We start from the raw sequence: 21,240 nt of genomic DNA on the forward strand, positions 1-21,240 counted from the left end.
AGTCCCTCTGCAGCTCCCATTCCCCTCCCTCCAGCAGTGGTGGGGGAAGGAGAGGGGAAGAGGGGCCAGCTCTCGGATACAACTCACAAAGTCCATCTATTCACAAAGTCTCTCCCTTTCTCCTCTAACTTAGGGGTGGGTGTAGGGAATAAAAGAGAACAAAGAAGGGTTGGGATCAGCAATAAAAATAGAAAAAAAATTATGTCATGTCTTCACTCTAGTTCTTGTGGAGTTTACATTGTGTAGGGTCCTGCCATCCCAGCCAGCCAAGGGCATCTTAATGTACATTTTATTTGGAGAGAGCAGAAGTATCCTCTCTGCCTCCTGTTCCCCAGCTCGTGCAGGGATTCACTTGTAGGGACTGGCTGAGAGTTGGGTTGCACAGCCACGTAGGAAGTGACTGTACCAGGAAAGCAACCAGGTCTATCTGATATATCTACTATCCCTTTGATATGCAACACACTAATTTTTATTGCATATTTTTATTTGCTTTCTTGGGAAGTTCTCTAAAAGGAACTTCAGTCTACCTAAATACCTGAAGCACTGAGCTCTATTCATCAAGCAGTTAACCTAGAGATCCGGAGTTGTGTTTTGACAGATAAATGGTTCTCCTATTTATTTAAGTTTGAGAACAGATAAACAAACTGTTCTTGTGCTAATTACCAATTGTCTGTATGGACAGGCAGGCACTACGCCCTAAAGATAGAATGGTGCTGCTGTCTCCATCTGCGACAGCCTGCTATAAATAACAAAATTAGTAACCAGCGCCGATGTTTTGCTGTTCAGCTGCCTATGTAAAGAAATGTCATGGGAGAGGGGAACAGTGAGTGCATCGCACCCTCAGACAACCCGTGTCACTTGTGGAGACATTCTTCAGGCAGAAAGCTGAAGGCTGCACCTCAAGTGCTCTGTTGAGTGTCGTGACCCTCACTACATGAAAGTCATGGAGGCCTTGGAGCTTGACCAGAGAAGGGCGGCAGAGCTGTGAGGGGTCCAGAGCACAAGTATTAATGGAGAGTGGCTGAGGGAACTGGAGTTGTTCAGTCTGGAGAAGAGGAGCTCAGGGGAGACCTCATTGCTCTCTGAAAGGAGGTTGCAGTGACATGGGAGTTAGCCTCTTCTCCCGGATAACAGTGATAGGATGAGAAGGAATGGCCTCAAGTAGTACAAGGGGAGGCTCAGGTTGGATATTAGGAAAAATTTATTCTCAGAAAGAGCGGTGCTGCAGTGGCACAGGCTGCCCAGGGAGGTGGTGGAGTCACCTTCCCTGGAGGTGTTCAGGAACCACATGGATGTGGCACTGTGGTTAGTGGGCATGGTGGGGATGGTTGGTAGTTAGACTAAGTGATCTTAGTGGTCTTTTCAGCCTTAACAATTGTATGGTTCTACTCCACTTCATGAATGAAAAGAACCCTCAGCAGCAATACGCCGTAGTGCTGGCACAGGCCAGCAGTCCTGTGATAGGAGACCTTGACAGGAAGCCTTCCTGCAGCCCCACAGTTAAGATAAGCATATGTCCAGGCACATGAGTTTACTCTCTATTTCTCCTTTGCCTCTATAATTTATTGTAAGAACTTGAAACTTCATTAGCCGCTGGCACCTGTGAGTCAAACAGAGGGCTGCACCTGAGGATAGGATGAACCATGCCAGACTTTTAGCTCTGGAAGATGAAAGGGAGCCCAGCAGCCAGGGTGCCCGCTTGTTTGGGCTCAGGGAGACCTGGCCTGTTTCCCAGCTCTGTCATCTGTGCCCCGTGCATATTATTTGAGCCAAATGTGATGACTGTTCCCAGCATGCAGGAAAAGCAGGCCACAAGTTTCATGCCCCTGGCAAGGGGACGAAGAAGTGCGTGAGATAGATAACGCGGTATCGTCAGCTCCAAGCAGTGAGGCAGGAAGCCATGTCTCTGATGTCCCGGCTGTGTGCCCTACCTGCAGAGCTCTGTTGAGGGAGCCTGGCCCAAGCACAGGGCCTGGGAGTGGGAAGCATCTGTTTTCCTGTGTACATGCAAAGATAGTTTGGGATCCAATAAACAACCCAAGTTTCATGCTAGCCTGGGAAAAACCACAGGCATTAGCAAAGCTCTGCTCAAGTATCTCTCTTTCTCTTTGCTTCTTGGAAATGTGATGTCAGCTTTTTTCATGAAGCTTTGCCTCATCCCGGCTGGTGCTGGATCAGGCTGGAACCTCAAGCCACTTGGGCTGACCATAATGCCAGGGACCAGGGCTGCAAACATGTGGCAGCTTCACCAGGAAAGCTGCAGTTCCGAGGGAATGTTAGCACAAGGCTTGCTGGAAATTCATTTGCATCACCAAAATCCCACACTGGTATAATTTCTGTGTATGTGAACCTTCCTTATGGGGAAAGCAAGGAGAGAAGGGAGTGTATGCATTTGGCTGGATTTCATGAAGTGTAGATCTAGTGATAATGGAGTGCCCTTAGACTGCTGAAGTAGGAACAAATGCTCTCAATAATCCACAGAACTAAAGAAACCAGAGTCCACAGCCACCTGATATGAGAATTATGATGCTGCTGTTTAGGTGCTGGACCTAGCTCTGAGCACCCTGCTCTAGCTATAGGTATCCCTGTTCATTGCAGGGGAGTTGGACTAGATGACCTTTTTGAAGGTCCCTTTCAAGTCAAACAATTCTTTGACTCTAAGTGGTGGAAGTGATGTGGGCTAGACCAATCAGTACAAATATTGTGAGCCTCTACCACATCCTGGTTGGGATTTCTGTTGTAACGAGGTGACCAGCTAGAATACTTGGCAAGCACATGGATGGGTAGGGAAGCTGAAGGAAGAGAGGATGTATTACATGTGTGAATATGATGCATACGCAGACCCAGTTCTGGGGGTTCTGGGGATGGCCACAACTGCCACAGGAGCAGACCCCTGGGATGTGGGTTTACGCACACTTAGTCATAGATTTCCTGGGAAAGAAGATGCTTATAATCAAAGAATAAAACCAGAGTTTAATGAGAAAGGCATGCTTTTTTTTTTTTTTAATGATGCAAATGTCTGTGTCTTTCTGTGTGTTTGTTTATGTTTATGTTTTGTAATGGCTCTTTTTCTTGGAGAAATGGGGAAAAAAACTTCTATGCTTTTAAAATGTGTACGAACTGTTGACAGAGCTGGGATAGAGGACGCCTGTGGGTTTTGGGGTGAGACTGCGGCACTGCGATTAGCTCAGTAATCAGACATGGAAGTGTTAGTTCATATGCACAACTCAACCCACTGAATTACTGAATTAAAATCCTATAAATTGATTCCTAGATGCTGTCACACAAAAGAGTTGAGATGGCAATGTTTACAGATGTCTATAAATCAGTATACGGAGTCAAGCAGGAGTGCAAATCCTAAATTAGGGACTTTGGTTGGGGAGACATGGATGGAGGACTTCGATGGCCTAAAGGAAGTCATTGTAGCCCCTGATTTTATGGGCTGTGCTCTGTGTGTAGTGTCATTGCAAAGATAACTCTGCAGTTAATCAGTGTTTCAGCAGTGATGTGTGAAACTGAGTGCCGGTATGCATACATTAGCCCCTATTTGCAAACACATGGCTGTGAACTATGACACTTTCCCCTTTACTCTCTGCCCCTCCTTTCCTACAAATAATGGGACTTTCAGTACTTCTTGTAAGTGTACAGTTATCTTCTGTATTTATTTCTGGTGGAGCAGCGGAACAGAGGTGGATATAAACTGACCTTCAGGAAGATACCATAGACAAAGCCTGATCTATCATGTAAGTACAGTATTTTCAAGTCTTTTGCTTCACTGAGGCTCTCAAGAGATGCTGGCCATGGGTCTGCGATTTAATGTACTGTCCTGTCCATAAAGAATGCTGAATCCTTCAGCCATGCTCAGTTTCAGGCATCGGTTCACATTATCCATATCATACAACATACCACTTCTAGTTTCCAGGGGTTATTCTTCTGCAGAGACTTTCCAATCAACACTAACATTAATACTCCATGGAGCAGCAGAATCATGGTTCGTTCTGGGAAAGGTCTGGGGAAGATGGGAAATGGGACATCAAAGCTTTAGTCTCTTGGGACCAGTATGGTATCGCCATAGCATCTAGTGTTTTCAAATCCGTCCTGAAGTCCCAATGAACAAGGTACTGCAAAATTTTTGCTTCACCCTTCCCCCAGACAGAATCCTGGGTTTGTTTTTTATTCTTTTTTTTTTTATTTTTTCAAGCTTTTACGCTGTGAAACTGACTTTTCTGTTTATTTAGCTGTCTTTACTTGTAAGATGACAAAGTCTGGTCTGGGCGGGTACCTAATGGGTTATGGGAATGTTGCTCATGCCCTTGAGAGCCTGATGTTGAAAGTAATGTGTGTGGTGCTTCCCTGTTGTCAATTAAGTTGGAGGAGCAGTGAATGTATACGATTTTCTATAAAAGCACACAAGCTGATTCAAACACAGAGGAAACTAATGATGTCATGACATGTTGTCATTATGTTTATGGAACTATCTTACTGAAGGTCTAAGCTAAAGATCAACACTGATTGCACATTGGGTTTGCCAGATGTGGCAGCGTCAGGGCTGTACAGTGAAATATGGAGGAGGAGAAGAATTACTGCTCCCTGTTATTCCTTTGCTCACTCATATAATCACCAAATCCATGCAGAATGGCTGACTCAGTGGATTAACACTTTGGCTCCATGGAGGTTTGTGGAGACCAACGTATGACAGACAAGTCCTCTGCTGTTTGCCAGATCAGGAACAGTGTGAGAAAAACCGAGCAACAATAGGAGAACATATTGAACAATAAGAGCTGCCAGAATTCACATCTGTGCTCTATTAAAGACACGTGACACAGATTCCTTCAAAGCACACACGTGTGTGTGTTCATTACTGTATAATAATTGCAGCCCAATGAAGAAAAAATCATTAGGTAGGGAAAGAGGTCCCATGCTTCCAAACCAGCTGAATTAAACCCTGAGGAGGAATAAGTGCTGAGATACTCGTGACAGGAGGGCTGTATTCATAGCTGTATCAAGAAGCACTGTGCAAGGTAGGACCCAAAGCACTGCAGTGGTTGGTAGATTGGGAGGCAGTAGCGTACATAAAAGGGGAGACAGCACTGCCTCTTAGGATGGGGTAAATTTTACAGAGCTTCACTGAGCTGGGGTGATGAAATCAGTGCTGTGGGCAAGGTGTATGACGGGGCAATATTTTGGGAAGTCTGTAAGGGAAGCTCATAGGATCAAATAGGAATAAACTAAGACATGGCAAAAAGCACTGTAAGGCCAGAAGCCGGCAGTTCAGCAAGCAAGTGTAAGGTTTTGCAGGTGTCACAAAGAATAGGCAAGAATGAGGTTGCTAATAACAAGGTTGTGAGAAGAAAAAACATTCACTAATTTGATGGCGACATCACTGCTACAGGCCTGAGAGGAACAGGAACAAGTGCAAAGCAAAGGGTTGGATGTAAGATGCTTTAAATGGATGGACTTCTGCTCATTTCATTTAGTGCTGGAGCCAGGACCTCTAGCTTCTAATAGAATGAACACACTGAGTAACCGGAGGGAGATATGGCAGTACTTGGTGTGCACTATGAAGTGAGGTCAGCAGTGCCTTGGTTTGAGAAGACCCTTCGTGGTGGTAAAAACCTATTCTTTGATCCTAGCACCACTTCTAAAAAGCACAGCACACACAGAAAAAGAAACCCTAACAGCAGCATGACTTAGTCCCCACATTCTCAAGAGAACTGACCACAAACCAATGTTTCAGGGCTCATAATGCTTGCTGTGGTTAGAAGCAGGTGGAAAGGGTTAAGCACAACATGGAACTTTTTCTCATTAATGCCACCTCTAATGTTACTGTAACTTCTCTTCTAGTTGAGACAGGATGCCTTTGGGTTCCCACTGGTCCCTCTCAGTATTTTGGAGGATGAAGAGTGTGAGCATGTTAAATCAATTTCATTTCCCTTGGTGCTTCCAGTGTGAAAATTTTTTGAACAAGTCCAGACAAACAGATGAGATGCTCAGCAAAAAAATAATATAGCATATTTATTTGCGTGCGCTTTTACATACACACATATCTAGCGGTTCTGCTCAATACATCCCCATTACCTCTGAGAGGAATACAGGCAGGTTTTTAAAGGTCATTATGAGTACATGGAAATTGTAATTGCTTAATGTTTGGGGTTTGTTTATCCTCTGTCACTGCTGCCATTAAGGAAGCCCCTTGTGTTTCCTCACTTGCTAAGAGAGTGAACACATTCTGATGTTAAAAAAAATTGTACATATTTTTTTGCTAGATGCAGTGGGAACAGTAAAGGAAGGTCAGGAGGAAACTCTCCCTTGTCTCCCTTGCTCCCTTGTGTCCCTTACCCTGACCTGAATTGGGTATTTTCTTCTCAAATCAGAAATTTTCTTTTCCCACGTCACCATGTTGCAGGGGGAGAGATGGCGAGTGCCAGCTGCTGACAAGGTAGAGAACTCTGTAAGAGTTTGCTTTTGATGGGTTACCTTTGGGAAAACTGTAGTGCCTCAGGTGTGGTAGAAGCTACAGGAAGGAAATAGGGGGATGCAAATGCTTTATGAAATTATGGTGGAGTCTTCAAAGCCGTCCCTACTCCAAGAACCCCTGGGGTTTAGAAGATGTTGACCAGCAGAGCTCTTCCTTCACTCAGAAACCTTTCCCTTTTTTGGAGCAAACTCTGATTTCTCACTGATTTCACAATGACCAACGCAGGGTTTCTTTGGTGAGAACAAAACTTCCCTGGTCTCCATAAAGGAAAATGCCTTCAGGAACAGGGCCTCACTGAACAAGGAGGCTTTGCTGATGGCTCATGCATTAGCACGGGTCTCTAACCTCAGACTACGTCCAGCTGCAGGTGCATTTCTGCCTCTGAAAGGCAAAGCAGGTGCATTCCCAGCTCTCAAACCAAATGAAACTGTGCTCCCTGATGGCAGTGATTAGGGAATCACACCCCTCCAAGCGCTTAGTTGGGACTCCACAACCTTCTGCAGCACATCTGAGAGCAACACAGCTATGCCAGTGCAAGGTGAGAAGCAGGCTGTGGGCTTGTCAGTACATTCAGCAAGAAATACTCTTCCTGACACAGAAAAGGCTCTGATGTTTCATTGCTGCTGTAAACATGCCAATGACCACAAATGGCCTTGGCTGACATTGCCATGTCAGTCATTAGAAGGAAGAGGCCACAAGCAATGAACCATGGATGTTGCCTGATAAAAGGAAGGGGATACCGTGATCTGCTAGAACACCTGAAATGCCCTCTGGGCTTCTGAAAGATGGTGAGTGATGGATCATCACCTCCTTCCTTCTTGCACCCAGAGCTATAGAAGCAGTGGCACAGAGAACAAGGCAGTCCCTGTCTGTCCGTTTTGGAAAAATCCATGGTTTATTTTTATAATGTTTTAAAAGTCTCTGGGACCAGCACAGCAAGGAATCATAGAATCATAGAATCATAGAATCATAGAATGGCTTGGGTTGGAAGGGACCTCAAGGATCATCCTGACGCAGGTGGGGTTGCCAACGATCAGATCGAGTGCTTGATCAGATTGCCTTAACTAATGCTCCAGAGCACAAAAGACTTTGGACATATAAAAGAATGAGGAAGATGGGAAGTGTCACCCTGCAACTGGTATCTCAGGCTACACCTGTACCAATAAATTATGCAATGCCATAGCAAGGACAATGGCCTTGAATTGCCCATAGGGATAAATCCCCAAACAATTCCCAAGCACAACATAGAAACCAGCATGCGTCTGCAGCCTTTTTCTCAGGATATTTTGGAGTTTTAATAGTACAGCTGTGGCCACACCATGCCTGTGCTGCCCTGGCACTGTATGAGTTGCTACTGTCAACACAGCCCACGTCTGTCACACAGGGCTATGCAGAAGAATAGTTTTTATCTCACATTATGCATAATCTGTGTATGCTCCCACACTTGTGTTATTTGTTGGCTGTACAGATGAAAGGTCTATCACATGCACAGTAGATTTAAGCTGCTATACAACATACCATTCCCATAAGATAATTTTCACAGACTACCTTTTTCATATTGAATTCACGGTGGCTACATTTTTTACCTGCTACTACAAATATTTATATTGCATTTCTTTAGTCCTCATTTATTTCGTCCACAGATCTGGAAAGTCAAGTATTACCTCACATGAAAATGCTTATGCCATGGGCCTAGCTTGTCCTATTCTGCAGCCAGATCTTATTTTAAGCATTTTGAGCCCTTAGACTTATGCAGGAGTCCAAATTCTTTACCAAGTGGCCTGGCAGTGAGACACACATGCTCTGTGTTTTGTGGTCACTTTGGCTCCCTGGGTCTTAAAAGTGGGGAGTAAAGATCTTCAAAGGCATATTCCATGGACCCATCTCCTTCATGGACTGCACATGGTTCAATGAACCCTGGTAGCAGCTCTTCAGAGACCTGAGCTTATAACAAATTTGTGGACATCTACAGCAGATGGAGGCCAAGTGTGAGCTTTGTTCTTTCCATATTCTCATTCTTGTGCTTCACAGTTTCAAGATTCTTTCTTCAGATAAAAATCTTGAAGGTTTCTCCAGACTAATTTTTGCCTTATGGCATAGACACTGAGGACATGAAAAACAGCCACTGTATTCTACAATTGAGTTAGCTCTGTGTCAGGTGAGAATACTTAGGAACTCTCAAATGGCATGTTTTTGGTAGGAGCCAAAAAATGCAGGAAGGGAACCACTTCACCGTCTTTCCAAATTATCTGGAGGAAAAAAATAAGGTTCTAAATGCAAATTTTGTAGCAGAAAATTTCATGTTTCAGTGATTCTGTGAATGAACACAACTCGATTCTTTTAGTCCAACAGGGAAATGAAATGCTTCCAGCCTGTAAAAGGAAAGTATTCCTTATATGCATTTTATTTATGCATCTTTCATTCATGAGGACTTTTGACTTTGGGCCAGGGAAGCTTTGAAACCTCTCGAGCACTGGGGAAACCTTCTCCTACTCAGGGTGTAAGGGTGTAAGCCCACAATGGCACCATGTGGGCATCTGTCTCCCTCTCATGGATCCTTCCACAAGATAAGACAAGATCCTGCTACATCTCTTTCCTAAAAAGACATAAGAGCTTTCAATGAAGTGGAAGAAAGGCATTATGGAGGTGTCCTGTGCAATTACCCTGTATGCAAACTTTGGCTGCATCTCAGTGATAAGAGGAAACCCGATTTGCCATTTTGTGTAAAAAAGGGCCAAGGAGTTGAGCAGGCTGCACAGTGGACGTAGGCAGGGTTATTTTCAGCTGGGACTGGCTGCTGTTGACATCTTTCCCAGCTGTAACGAGAAAGGGGCTCCTCAAGTGAATGCATTCAGAGGAAACAGAAGAAACCACTGTGTGGGTCAGCCTTTTTCATCTCACAGCCACCACCTCAGTCAGCAGCGTTTTTTTTTCCCAGCTGAGCACACACATTGATGTATGGCAGGCTGCAGCGGCCAGGAACAGTGAGCAGCAGGAAGCAGAGAAATTCCATTCGCAGTAACACACAGCCCCTCTTCTTTAGCCTGGGCAAGCCTGGAGCGGCAAAGGATGCTGTGGTCTCCATGAGCCCACTCCTTCTGTTTTGTCTGGAGAGAAAGGGTTCACCCTTTACTGGAAAAAGAGGTGGAGACCTGAGCTGATTTCATCTGTGAGGCAATATCTCCACTTCTCTGGGATAAATGAGGCAGATGTGAGTGAGCCGGTCCACGCCTAGTGAAGGAAGGTATTTGTTTCTTTCCCAGGCTGTCATGGGATACAGGTAGGATTTTGGAATGTGGGCAGGAGCCAGCATGGAGGTGCATGGGCATGTGCTCAAAAGAAGGGCATTTGGCCAGCTGAAGACAGGGACAAGCACGAGAAGAAACAGGAATAGATTCACCGCTCACCTCCACCGCTGTCCCTGCCTGCTATCGCATTGCCGCACTTAACCTGGCGCTCACTCAGAGCAAAGCCCAGGACTAGTTCTGAAAGATGGGTACTTGTTTTCCTATTACAATTCTACCTCTTTTCTTCTCATCAGACCTCATGCCATTAAATTATTTATCCAAACTAGCTGCTGAAGTCTTTCATGGTGGTTCTTGTTTTGTTTCTCATGGATGTAGTGCCAGCATCTCAGAAATGCAGCAGTTGAACTCTGATAACCATGCTGAAAGAACAGTTGCTACTGAGATGAATAGACAAAACTTTGGGGGAGTGGGAGTTTCTTTCAAAGAGAGAAGAAAAGAAAAAAAAAGCCTTTGTACTCACAAAGAAAAAATACTTGCTCACTCAAAGACTCAAAGAAGCTAAATCATACCTCAATCTGTATCTGTCTCTACTCAAAACTCCTGAGATAAAAACTAGTCCTGGGTGGAAGAAGCCAACGGGGCTTTTCTATTTTTCTTGATTTTGTTTCTGAAAACCTGAAATCAAAGAGAATTTTGTCTACACAGATCCTGGTGGACTTCTCAGTTGATAGGTTTTTACCCATCAGTTGTGGGTAGGACAAAGGAGGTGTTAAAACTTCCCGTGCAGAGGTGGCTCAATGAGAGTAGCAGGTGATCGGAGTGTGAGTGTGCTCTTCTGGACTTTGATAACAACTCTCTGATACCAGACCTTAAGGACAGAGTACAATTTCATAAGAATTAGCTAAATTAGTTTGTCTGTATTGTAAATGTAAAGCAGATTAGACTGAATTTGAATCTAATTGTGGCATTGCTGTGGTGATGGGTTACTTTCGCATTAGTATTTAACTTCAGGTATTTGTGAGAAACCACAGCCTCCAAAAGCTCCACTCCTGTCCTCCTAATTTTGACTCACAAGGTTTTAATGGATGAAGAGAAAGCAAAGGAAGCCTTTGGTTCTTGTACAATTCAGCAAACTTCTGGCTAGCAATGGCATTATCTGGGAACCCTTACGGGGATAAAAGCAAATTCTGTACAGGTGTGACCCTTTCTGAGGCTGATTTTTGAGTACTGTTGATTCTCAGAATGAAAAGCACCGTGAGGAGGGTGACTGGCAGATGATTTCCACCAAGGTCTCCAAGTGAAGTTATTTTAAAGTGATCCTACAGCACACAGGTCTAGTGATGGTCCTTGGTAGGAAAGGTTCCCCAAAGCACGAATGCTGCTGTGCATTTGTATGTAGTTTTTCAGTAACCTCTACTGAAGCAGAGCCGGCACACTTGCTCCACACAATGGGGCACTGCATGGAGATCCAATCATAGGCTGATTGGCTCATGAAGCACATTGTGATGCAGACTCACCAGTATGGAGCTGGGAAACGTACGGCTGGATGAATTCGGCAAAAAAGTCACATGTAGATGGCTTATGCAGGGACAGCTCAGTCGCTTCTGTTCCCAGACCTTTCTAGGGAGGGGGACAGAGGTTAGCACACATGGGTCTGAGTGCCTGTCTGAAAAATCACCTTAGTCTCCACCCATGAGAAGTTAATGGTGCAAAGCCATCTTTGGGTTGCGTATCTCTGTGCCTGCTGTGAAGACATGCTCAAGGAGCACTGATGAAAAATCCTGCCCTTTCTTCCTAAACCCTCACAGAGGGAGTTTATGAGGCATGATATGAAAACCCTGCCCTGTGAAAGGATTAACCATCTCTCAGAAACTGGGAGTGGTAAAGGTGGTCCCTCCTGAAACAAATCCCACTGAGAGTATGATTGCTGATTAAATTGAGACTTTGCACAGTGAAACTATAATGAGGTAGGAAATTTGATTATGTCTATCAATCCAGTCCTCTGACATCATGTGGCTTATGTTATATCCTGACCTCATCACTATGGTAGCGTGGCATCTCACACGTAAAGACTGAAACCCTGGCCTCACTGAAGGCACTGGGAGTTAGCTTATTCATTTCAATAAGACTATGGTTTCTTTTGCAATGTTTGGTAAAGATTGTTTATCTCAAATTCCTCTCTCACCCTGAGATATTTTCACTGTTTTATTGCTTGATGATGAAACTTTTAAGCAACCCTGTGAGGATGGCCTCTAGTTGCGAAGTTGAGGCTGACTGAGAGTAGGAGGGCTGCTGAGATGCTGTGGTCAGCCACTTCTGATGCAAGGTCCCAGGGGGATGTGGGACATGGCTGCCTCAAGGCACCCCAGTGGCAAGGAGAAACAAGTTCCTCTGGGAATATGGAGCAGTGCTGAGCAATCTCAGAAAGCGGGAAGGTATGGACCTTATAGTCCCTCTCTTCTATTATGAAGAGAAGTTGAGGGAATTGGGCTTATTTAGCTTGGAGAATGTTCTGAGGATTTAAGTTAGATGTTAGAAAGAAATTATTTACTGAGAGCTCAGTGAGGCACTGGCACAGCTGCCCAGAGAAGCTGTGGGTGCCCCACCTCTGGAGGCACTCTAGGCCAGGTTGGATGGGGTCCTGGGTAGCCAGAACTGGGGGGTTGGCAGCCCTGCCCATTGCAGGGGTTTGCAATTGGATGATCTCTAAGGTCCCCTTCAACTTAAGACATGCTATCACTCTATAATGATTCTATGATTCTTGCATGAGATCTCAACCAAATGCAGTTTGCCTCTTGGAGGGGAACAACAGTGTTTACATGTGCATACAGGGATGGACTTCACAAGGTCAAGCAGCCCTCTCAGCCAGCTTCCATGCAATATAGCCTGCTCACTGATCAAAGAACCTGCCTTGGTGCTCTGAATAAAAGTTTCTGAGGGATGTGAAGCCTGCTTCTTCCACAGTTCTCAGAAATGTGCCCTGCATTCTCTTCTCTCCCAGGCATGACCCTCTCCTTCAAGTGGTGCCAGATGCACAATGAGGGCACAGGAGCTGTTCAGGAAAGGCTGTGACTGTTGCCTTTATGGTGGCATGTGCCTGTACTGCACCAACACTGGCCTGCAGTCGTGGGCCTAGTTTGACCCAAAGTTTTCACGTTGCCAAGGTAATGATAGGAGATACGAATCATTTCTATATGTGATTTCATTCTTCTATGCTATAAGCTAATTGCTTCCTTGTACCACAATATGTTCCAGCTGTTGCTCTTTATCTGTTCCTGAGTTTCTTCTGTCACTCTGGTGCATGGGTAATTTAGAAATGGTTCCCACATTTTCTCTTTTACTTCAAAAGGAACAAGAAAACAAAAACACGCACAGGAAAAATCTGTTTGCTCTTCACTGTATTTCTCTATGTGAGAGCCTTTGAGATCAAATTTCCTAAAATATTACCTATCAAAGGACTATTTTGACTCTGCTGATGCAGAACAGAGCTTCTTTGGTGATGCTGTACATGTAAACACCCAGAATGGGAACAACATAAGCAGTAAATTATATGACAAATCCAACCTTAATCTTTAAAGCAGTCTACTTGTCCAAACTTACAAAGACTGGCTTAGGTGTGAGGGAGAATGAAGACCCTTTAGTTTATTTGCAAATACTGATGTGATTCTTCTGTGTCCTTGCCAATAGATGACAACAATTATACTGTTGTCAGAACCACCAGGTTGTTTTGAGAGGTGGCTAGGTGGCACATAAAGCCTAGATGGACAACTGGAGATCTCATACCTAGGTTCAAATAATCCGTGTGAGAGATGGCTTAAACAGATCCTGCTTCTTGAATCACAGCTTCAAAACATTTCCCAATACCCAAGAGAAAGATAACAACTAACGTACTTTCAAGATATAAAGCAACATAACAGTTTTAATTATTTTCCATTGCAAATAGGTTATAAAAGGAATAGAAGAGGTATAAGGAGTTGCCCAAAGAGGTGGGTGAACTTGGCAATAAGATTCAAAGCTGACCTTTTCAAGAGTTGCATTAATCACTGGCTAAGCTAACATCTGACTCGCAACTTCAATAGAAGACAGGCTGCTGAGTTTATAGAGAGAGTGAGGGAGAATTTTTCAGTGAATTGTGAGGAAAAAATGAAAAAGGAAATCATTGTAGGGGATAGGTGTGAATTGCAAATGTGTTTACTAAATGGAGTGAAGCAGAGGCTATTTGCTTTAATTCAGTGTCAATGTTATGAGAGGCAGATGCTTATGGATACCCTAATCCTTGGTTCCTACCACTCCCATTTCCTGAGTGCTCTCCTTTGCTTACAGTTTATTAATGGGAATCAGAGACATTAAGAATTAAACACCCAGGTGCAAACTGAATGAGCTCTGAATTTCAGTGACCTCTATTTCAGGCTTATTAGTTTGGGGAGTGTCAGTTGGTATCCAGAATTTTCCTCTCAAGGGATAGCCTGCAAAACAAGTCTATTGCACAATCATGTTCAAGAGCAGGATAGTCTGCATCATGGAGCTTGCAATGCTGTGGGGCAAATGTATCCAGCAAGGAGCAGATGTAAACTGCATGAAATTTTTATAATGAGAGGAGTTTATACTAACTCCTAATGACATTAAGAAAGCTGTTCTAGCATTCTTTTCTGTAGATGTGATCAGACTGGGGGCATGGTACTTCAGGATTTTGGGTCATACTTGAGGCATGGGCCATATCGTGAACTTGATTATGGGCAGTGTGGACTGTGAGGCCCAAACATGTCACAGTGAAAAGCTAGGACTCTTCCTCTTTGGCAGTGTGGCAGTCCAGGCCCAGCTGGTCGTGCAAAGCATTGGCCATTCAGTGAAGCTCTTGTTTGATAGGTCTGAGTTATGCTTGGGAAGTGGTGCTATGTACATCAAGTGAAGGAGAGAGCTGATGGAAGTGTGCCTACATCGTGCTCTAGAGCAGATGCGGGCAGGAGGAAGAGAGGAAGCCCCCCAGATACCTTACCTCTTCATAATGAAGGGTTTATACTGGCTGGAGATTACATTGAAAAGCACTCTGAATGCTGTCAGGTAGAAATAATTAGCTAAAATAACAGTATATTCCCATAATGCTTTATCTTCTGCTCACCCTCCTTACTGCAGATGTAGTCTGATTCCCCAGATTTAGAAAACAAGTGCTTAAATCTGGAGTTCAGTAGAGATGATCATTTTGAGAAAATGATTTAATGTAAAACCAACACTGACTTGAAAATCGAATACACTGCCTCCAATAATGGGTAGTCCAGTCAGCATCTGGATGAGACCTTGAGCGCACCAGCACTGTGCACAACCACAAGGCAAAATCCCAACAAAACATGACTGTTGAATAAAACAGAAGATGGTCAGGACAAACAAGAATACATGAAATTCTGATCGAAAAACATCACTGCTGCTAGATAAGTACCAGGCAGGGTCTGATCCTGCTCACCCAGTGGAGCCTATTCTGAGATTGGCTACTCGACACACAGAAAGATGAGAAAGCATCATGGCCAAGCAGGTCTTTCTGCCATTCACACAACAGAAAGCTTTCCCAGGTGCGCTGGCCAATTGTGCCCAAGCCAGAACTTCTGTCTTACCTAACTTGCAGGCCTGGACCTGATCTGTAGTAAAACTCACAGAGAGATTTCACAAACTCCTCAGCTTAGATGAAGTTTAGGAATGCAGTGAGGGAACTAAGCTCTCCTTGAAGAGGAATTCTTGACTTCCAGAATAAAATGGCAGTGTTCTGAAACCTGAACTCAGCATATTTACCCTGGTGAAAAGCTAGTTTTGAGCATGATCTGACAGAGCTCTGCCTGGCTGCCTTTCTCAGTAGGGTGGAAATTATATTTGTCTGCAAAATCTGGGCATCAGGAAGCGACTTGCAGAGGTATTGTTTTCCTGAGAGAAGAAAGTCAGTTATCAATGTTTACAAATACAAATGAAACTCATGCTAAACACAGTGCAAAGAAACCCTGCTTTAAGCATTTGCAGTCAACGCAGACAAGATGTAGGTGAATTATTGTCTTCATTTTGAGAATGAAGAACTGAAACACTGGGATATTAACTGACTTGCCATGAATCAAGAAGTCGGTTTCTGGCAGAGCCAAGAATAAGATCCAGATCCCACTAAAACAACCTAACCAGGAACATCCTTCCCACTGAACAGTTTAATTAACATAAATTAAGCAGCAAGTTGACACAACATGTTCTTAATTTTTCATGGGGTACTTCAGAGAACTCAATAATTGCATTTTGTAATCAAAAAATAAACAAACACATATGTCTGTCAGAAAAATAACAGGCACAAAGGAAAAATAGCTTGGTGCTTTATATTTGGTGTGAAGTCCTTTGTTAGGACTAAAATCATGATGTGATGTGATGCAAAGCAAGAAGGCGAAGAACTCTCTCCTTCTGTGCAAGTTTATTGGGATTAAAAATAATCCTTCGTTTAGGTCTGTACTGTTTGAATGCCAGGGCTCAGTGCACACAGACAAGCCAAATGCTGGGAACCTTAAGCACAGATCCTGTCAAATCTGCCACATCCTCAGTCTGCTGAATGATGTTCAGTGTGCAGGAGGCAGAGCTGAGGATTTGCTAGCTCTTATTATCTGCATTTGGAAGAGTCCAAAGATGGAAGGAGTCTGGATAGCACCTGAGCCCTCCCATGCACTGAAAAGGGAGATGAGAGCCTAGGAGATACAATAGCAAATCCCACTCAAGGGGAAGATGTCTTTTAAGCTCTACAAATATGTCTGCTCTTTGAAGCTGGCTACACCAGGCTTCATTCCCAGACAGCAGAGTGAACATTCCTCTCTAAAATTAAGCCCCCGGCAATTGTTCCCCCCAGGAATAGGCATGTACTGAGTGCAGGAAAACTACACATGAGTGACAATAGGATTTAAAGAGCAAGAAAAAAGAGAGGAGCCAATTTAGATCCCATGGGAACATTCACGGAGCCTTTTCTACATGCAGAACACTTGCATTGAATTAGGCTCCATCTATATAAGCCAGCTGGAAACTGATCAATGGGGATGGCATTCACAAGGAAACACGAGATTATTCAGCTAGGCTTGCATACCAGTCAAGGGCTGTGTGGCCCTGGTCAGCCCAGATCCATGGAGAAAAGGTTAAAAGGCAACAGCTCTTGTGGTGATTGCTCTTGCATTGCATGGAGCAAGTCCAGCCATGTGTGTGCATGCTGCACGCTCCCAGCTCCCAGTAATACCACTGTAATACCACTGCAGCACCACGCTGTGTCTGGAGCAACTGCCCCTGCTGAGAACGCATCAGCTGGAGCTCGGTGCTGTGCCATGTGCTCTGGGCATCTCCTGGTCAGTCTAGATCATGTGCTGAACTGCAGACCTGCCCACTGTCTGTTGGTAGGTAGATCAGCCTGTATGGTCTTGGAGTCTCTTTCGCAGTTCTTTTCCCACCGTTCATGCAAAACTTGACAGTTTGGCAGCATCTTGGCTTTTGTCTACTGAGCTTAAAAAGCACAGTGCTCTCTTCCTGTGACACTGACGCCAGTGCTACACAAACCCAATTTTGATTTTCCTGAGTAAAATGTATGCATTTTTTTGTCTGTGAAGAGAGTCAGGAAAATGTCAGAGGTACCTGATGTACCCAGAGTTATGTCCACAAGTTTGAGGCAGAAATTTGGCTACCTGGAACCTAGTGGCTGCATCCTTTCAAGGCCTACTCCTGAGACACTACTCCTGCTCCATCCTACTTTTCTTTCAAGCTTGAAAACCTTATAAACCGAAGGCTCCATTTCATGATCATTATGTGGATAGGCTTCTGCAGTGGTACCCTGTTTTGATGAGCAGGTGCCAGTCAGGAGCAGTGTCATTCAGAAAGGCCATGCCTTGCACACGGCATTCCAAGATTGATCCTACTCTTGTGCCCAGGTTTATGTTGTTTGCTGACGAAAAGTTGAAAATCACGGACATCAATGGAGCAGACTTCTGTCAGACTTCTCCAATGAGATGCTTCTCATTTAATATCAGATCTCACTTAACATCTAGATCTCAGCTACATCTGCAGCAGCCAGTCTGGACAAATTTTACAAACAGTGGAGAGAAATTGGGGTTTTCAGAGACTTATTTCATAGCATTGTTTGAACTGGAAGGGACCCTTAAAGGCAATTTAGTGCAACTTGTCTGCAATGAACACAGATACCTACAGCTGGAGCAGGGTGCTCAGAGCTTGATCCAGCACTACTTTGAATGTCTCCATTGATGGGTCTTCCATCACCTTTCTGGGCAACTTGTTCCAGTGTCTCGCTATCCTTACTGTAAAAAATTTCTTCCTTATGTCCAACCTAAATCTCCCCTTCTTTAGATTGAAACTATTTTGCCTTGTCCTATCACAAGAGAACCTGATAAAAGAGTCTCTTCCCTTCCCTTCTTACAGCCCCGGTTTAGATACCAAAAGGCCACTGTCAGGTCTCTCCAGAACCTTCTCTTCTCCAGGCTGAACAGTCCCAGTTCTCTCAACCTGTCCTTGTAGGAAGGTGTTCCATCTCTTGGATGCACACCTCCTCTGGACGCACTCCAACAGGTCCATGTCTCTCGTGTATTGTGAACTCCACATCTGGATGTAGTACTCCAGGTGAGATCTCACCAGTGCAGAGTAGAGTATTGGTGTGAACTATTTGACCTCAGGCTGAGAACAGCTCAAAAACAGCAATGCTTGGTTTTCTTCCTACTGATGACAAAGACAATACTGGTGACTAGAGCAATATACATGCCCGCATAAAATACATCTATAGGACATATTTGCATTTGGTCAGGTGAATCCTATATTTCAGTGTAACTGATTGTGAGCAACACCCTGGTATCCAGAGATGAAAAAAAAAAGAAGAAAAAAAAAAAGAAGAAAAAAATCTAATAAAATGGTCTGACTGGAAGACTGGAGGTACTGAAAGCCTCACCTTACCGGACCTGATGCTCTCTGAGAGTAAGGAAGGCAACTGGAGCAAATGTAATCTGTGCATCTGTATTCTACTGTTTTCTACTAACTGGTACCGTGGGCCAAGGAAAAGGAGGAGCTTGGTTCACTCTGAGGTGCTGAGCAGTGGTCTACAGTGATGTGCATCCACTATTTGTATGTGGCCCTCGGTGGCACTAGGAAACATTACTAAGTGACTTTTCGGTGGAATGCTTCTGTAACAGTCAGAGGCAGTTTTATTTTTGACAATACTGGTGCTGAAATCCTGGATGCTTCTAGTAGTTCTGAATCAGGCTTGACATCTGAGGCTCACCAGGACACTGTATCACAGCAGTTTGAAGAATACTGGCTTCCACATAAAAAGACAACATGTGAACTGTATGTCATTAAATAGTACAATAAGCAGGCAAAAATACAACCGGGCTTGTGGTTGTCAGGGGGTTGAAGAGCCAATCTCCTTGATTATGAGGAGCTGAGACTTTACTAAGAGAGCAAATGTGGCTGGATGTGAGACAAAGCTGTGAAAATCTTCTGGAGCAGCCAGAATTATTCTTTGGCAATGCAACTTGAATTTGCCAGCCATAGAAAATTGCCTAATTCAGACTGAAACCTGCAGAAGATGGACAGAGCTGCAGAGGATGTAGGCTTTTACCAGAAAAGAAACTGGAAGCAGAATGGTACACTGGGCACGGAGCTGCTGTCCTCATAAAGCAGCACAGATCTACAACAACACAAGGACAATGGCTGGTATTTGGAAAAGCCTTTGAGAACCACAGTAATTCCTATCACTTTCCAAGAGTTTCCCCAGCATGGACAAAGAGGACAATAGCACCATGTCCTCAGATGACTCTTCATGAGACCGGTGAGCAGTGCTGCAGACGATTAAAGCACTACCATCTCAAAATCAAATCGAGTATCTGTGCCTTGGAAGTGGACTTTGGCACAAGCTGGTATGTTGCCAGGAGGAGGGATATTAGCATGGAAAGCAAAGCCACGGACAATTGACCATAAATAGATGAAGCTCAGGACTCAGTGTGGTGAGCTAATTCCTATTAGAGCTGTGACTGAATTCATGGGCAATTAGCAAATTGGAAGAAGCACAATTTATAATCACACCAAGGGGAAAAAATTATCCGTGAATAAAAACATGCCACTCCCTTCATCTCATAATAAAGAGGTAACTCACCAAAGAAGCAGAAGATCAAAACAATTGAAAAAGAGTTTGAGGATATCTTCCAAGGGAAAAGGAACCTGTTAAGGCTTGTCACATACACTGAAAGCACAAGCCAGTCAAGTAAAAACTCCCATGGAATGGGAACAGTTGGTTGACTGATGAAGTCTGGCATAAATTACATTATGTTGGAGAAATAAGTATTTATTTCAGAGATAGCCTTAGTAAAAATCCCTGAAGGGGACCACATCCATTTTGTCTCAATCTAGCCACCTGGAACAGTTAATGGCTAAAAATGCCCTACAGTTTAGTGGATATGAATTTAGGCAGTCAGTGGCGAAGCACAGTATGAGACATTTTACTGCTGGTCCAAATTTACACTCAGTACAACAGGTTGGTAGAAACAATATCTAAATAAGTAACCACCTACTGGAAAAGAGTAAGGAGGTTAACTGTGACCTGCATTTAGCATTCTTAAATTACAGGACTGCACAGAAGATGAGTGGTTTGACAGCTATTAAGATTTCCTTCAGCAAAAATCTGAAGAAGTGAGAATGCCTGGAGTGTTAGAAATTGATGACACCAAAGCCTGGCACATCTACAGAGAAGCAGATGAGGTAAAATAAACCTTTAAGAACTAAGGTCCAAGGTCATAGAAGCCTCTACTCCTACATGGAAGCCAAGAAGATGATCTATGCAAAAAAAAAAGAACAGTTGCAAGTAGGAGTGAGATCTGAAGTGGCAGACTTGAATTCATGAGGATACCATTATAAGACATTACAAACATTGGATCTCTAAAAACATTAAGTGGCTTTTCTGCTTTTCAGAAGGGACAGAGAGATGAAGAACACAAAGTCAGTTATTTTGTTCAGGAGGGTCTCAAGCAGAGGATGACTGAAGCTAGGTGAGGCACCTGCAGCCTAGATTATAGCACAAGAAACTTAGAGGTGCTCATCAGTAATTGCAGGTGGTTTTGTGCTGATGAAGTGTTAGGACAGGTCCATACAACTCCGCAGGGTACCTCAGAAACCGACTGAGTGTTAGCTATTGTGCTGCTTACATGTGTCTGGCTTTCTATACTAGATTGATGTTTGTGAAGATGCATATGGAAAACTGAACTTTTTCCATATCCAACAAGAGGATTTCTGAAATTGAGGGGCAGCCTGGATGCCTTGAGCACAGGCTGATGTTATACATTAACAGTTAGAAGGTCACACCTCAGTGCAGAGAACCTCTTTCACAGTAACTTTTGAACTCCAGGCAGAGGTCATTCAGAAATACTGTTCACTGTCAGTTATTGAGAAAGTACTGCATCAGCTGGCATTCAGGATAAGTCTCTCTTAAAGTCAAAATAATTTTGGAATTTCTCAGAAACTGATTGT

The 21,240-nt window shown here is 43.9% G+C and overlaps 1 protein-coding gene across 2 annotated transcripts in view; it reads right to left on the bottom strand.

The window, feature by feature from the left end:
- Window positions 1-21,240, bottom strand: part of SYN3 (synapsin III) — a gene marked incomplete at both ends in the record, with an annotated part of 176,149 nt that overhangs the window by 33,328 nt on the left and 121,581 nt on the right. The window lies entirely within an intron of this gene.

Source organism: Tetrao urogallus (assembly GCF_951394365.1).
Source record: "Tetrao urogallus genome assembly, chromosome: 1".
Lineage (NCBI taxonomy): Eukaryota > Metazoa > Chordata > Aves > Galliformes > Phasianidae > Tetrao > Tetrao urogallus.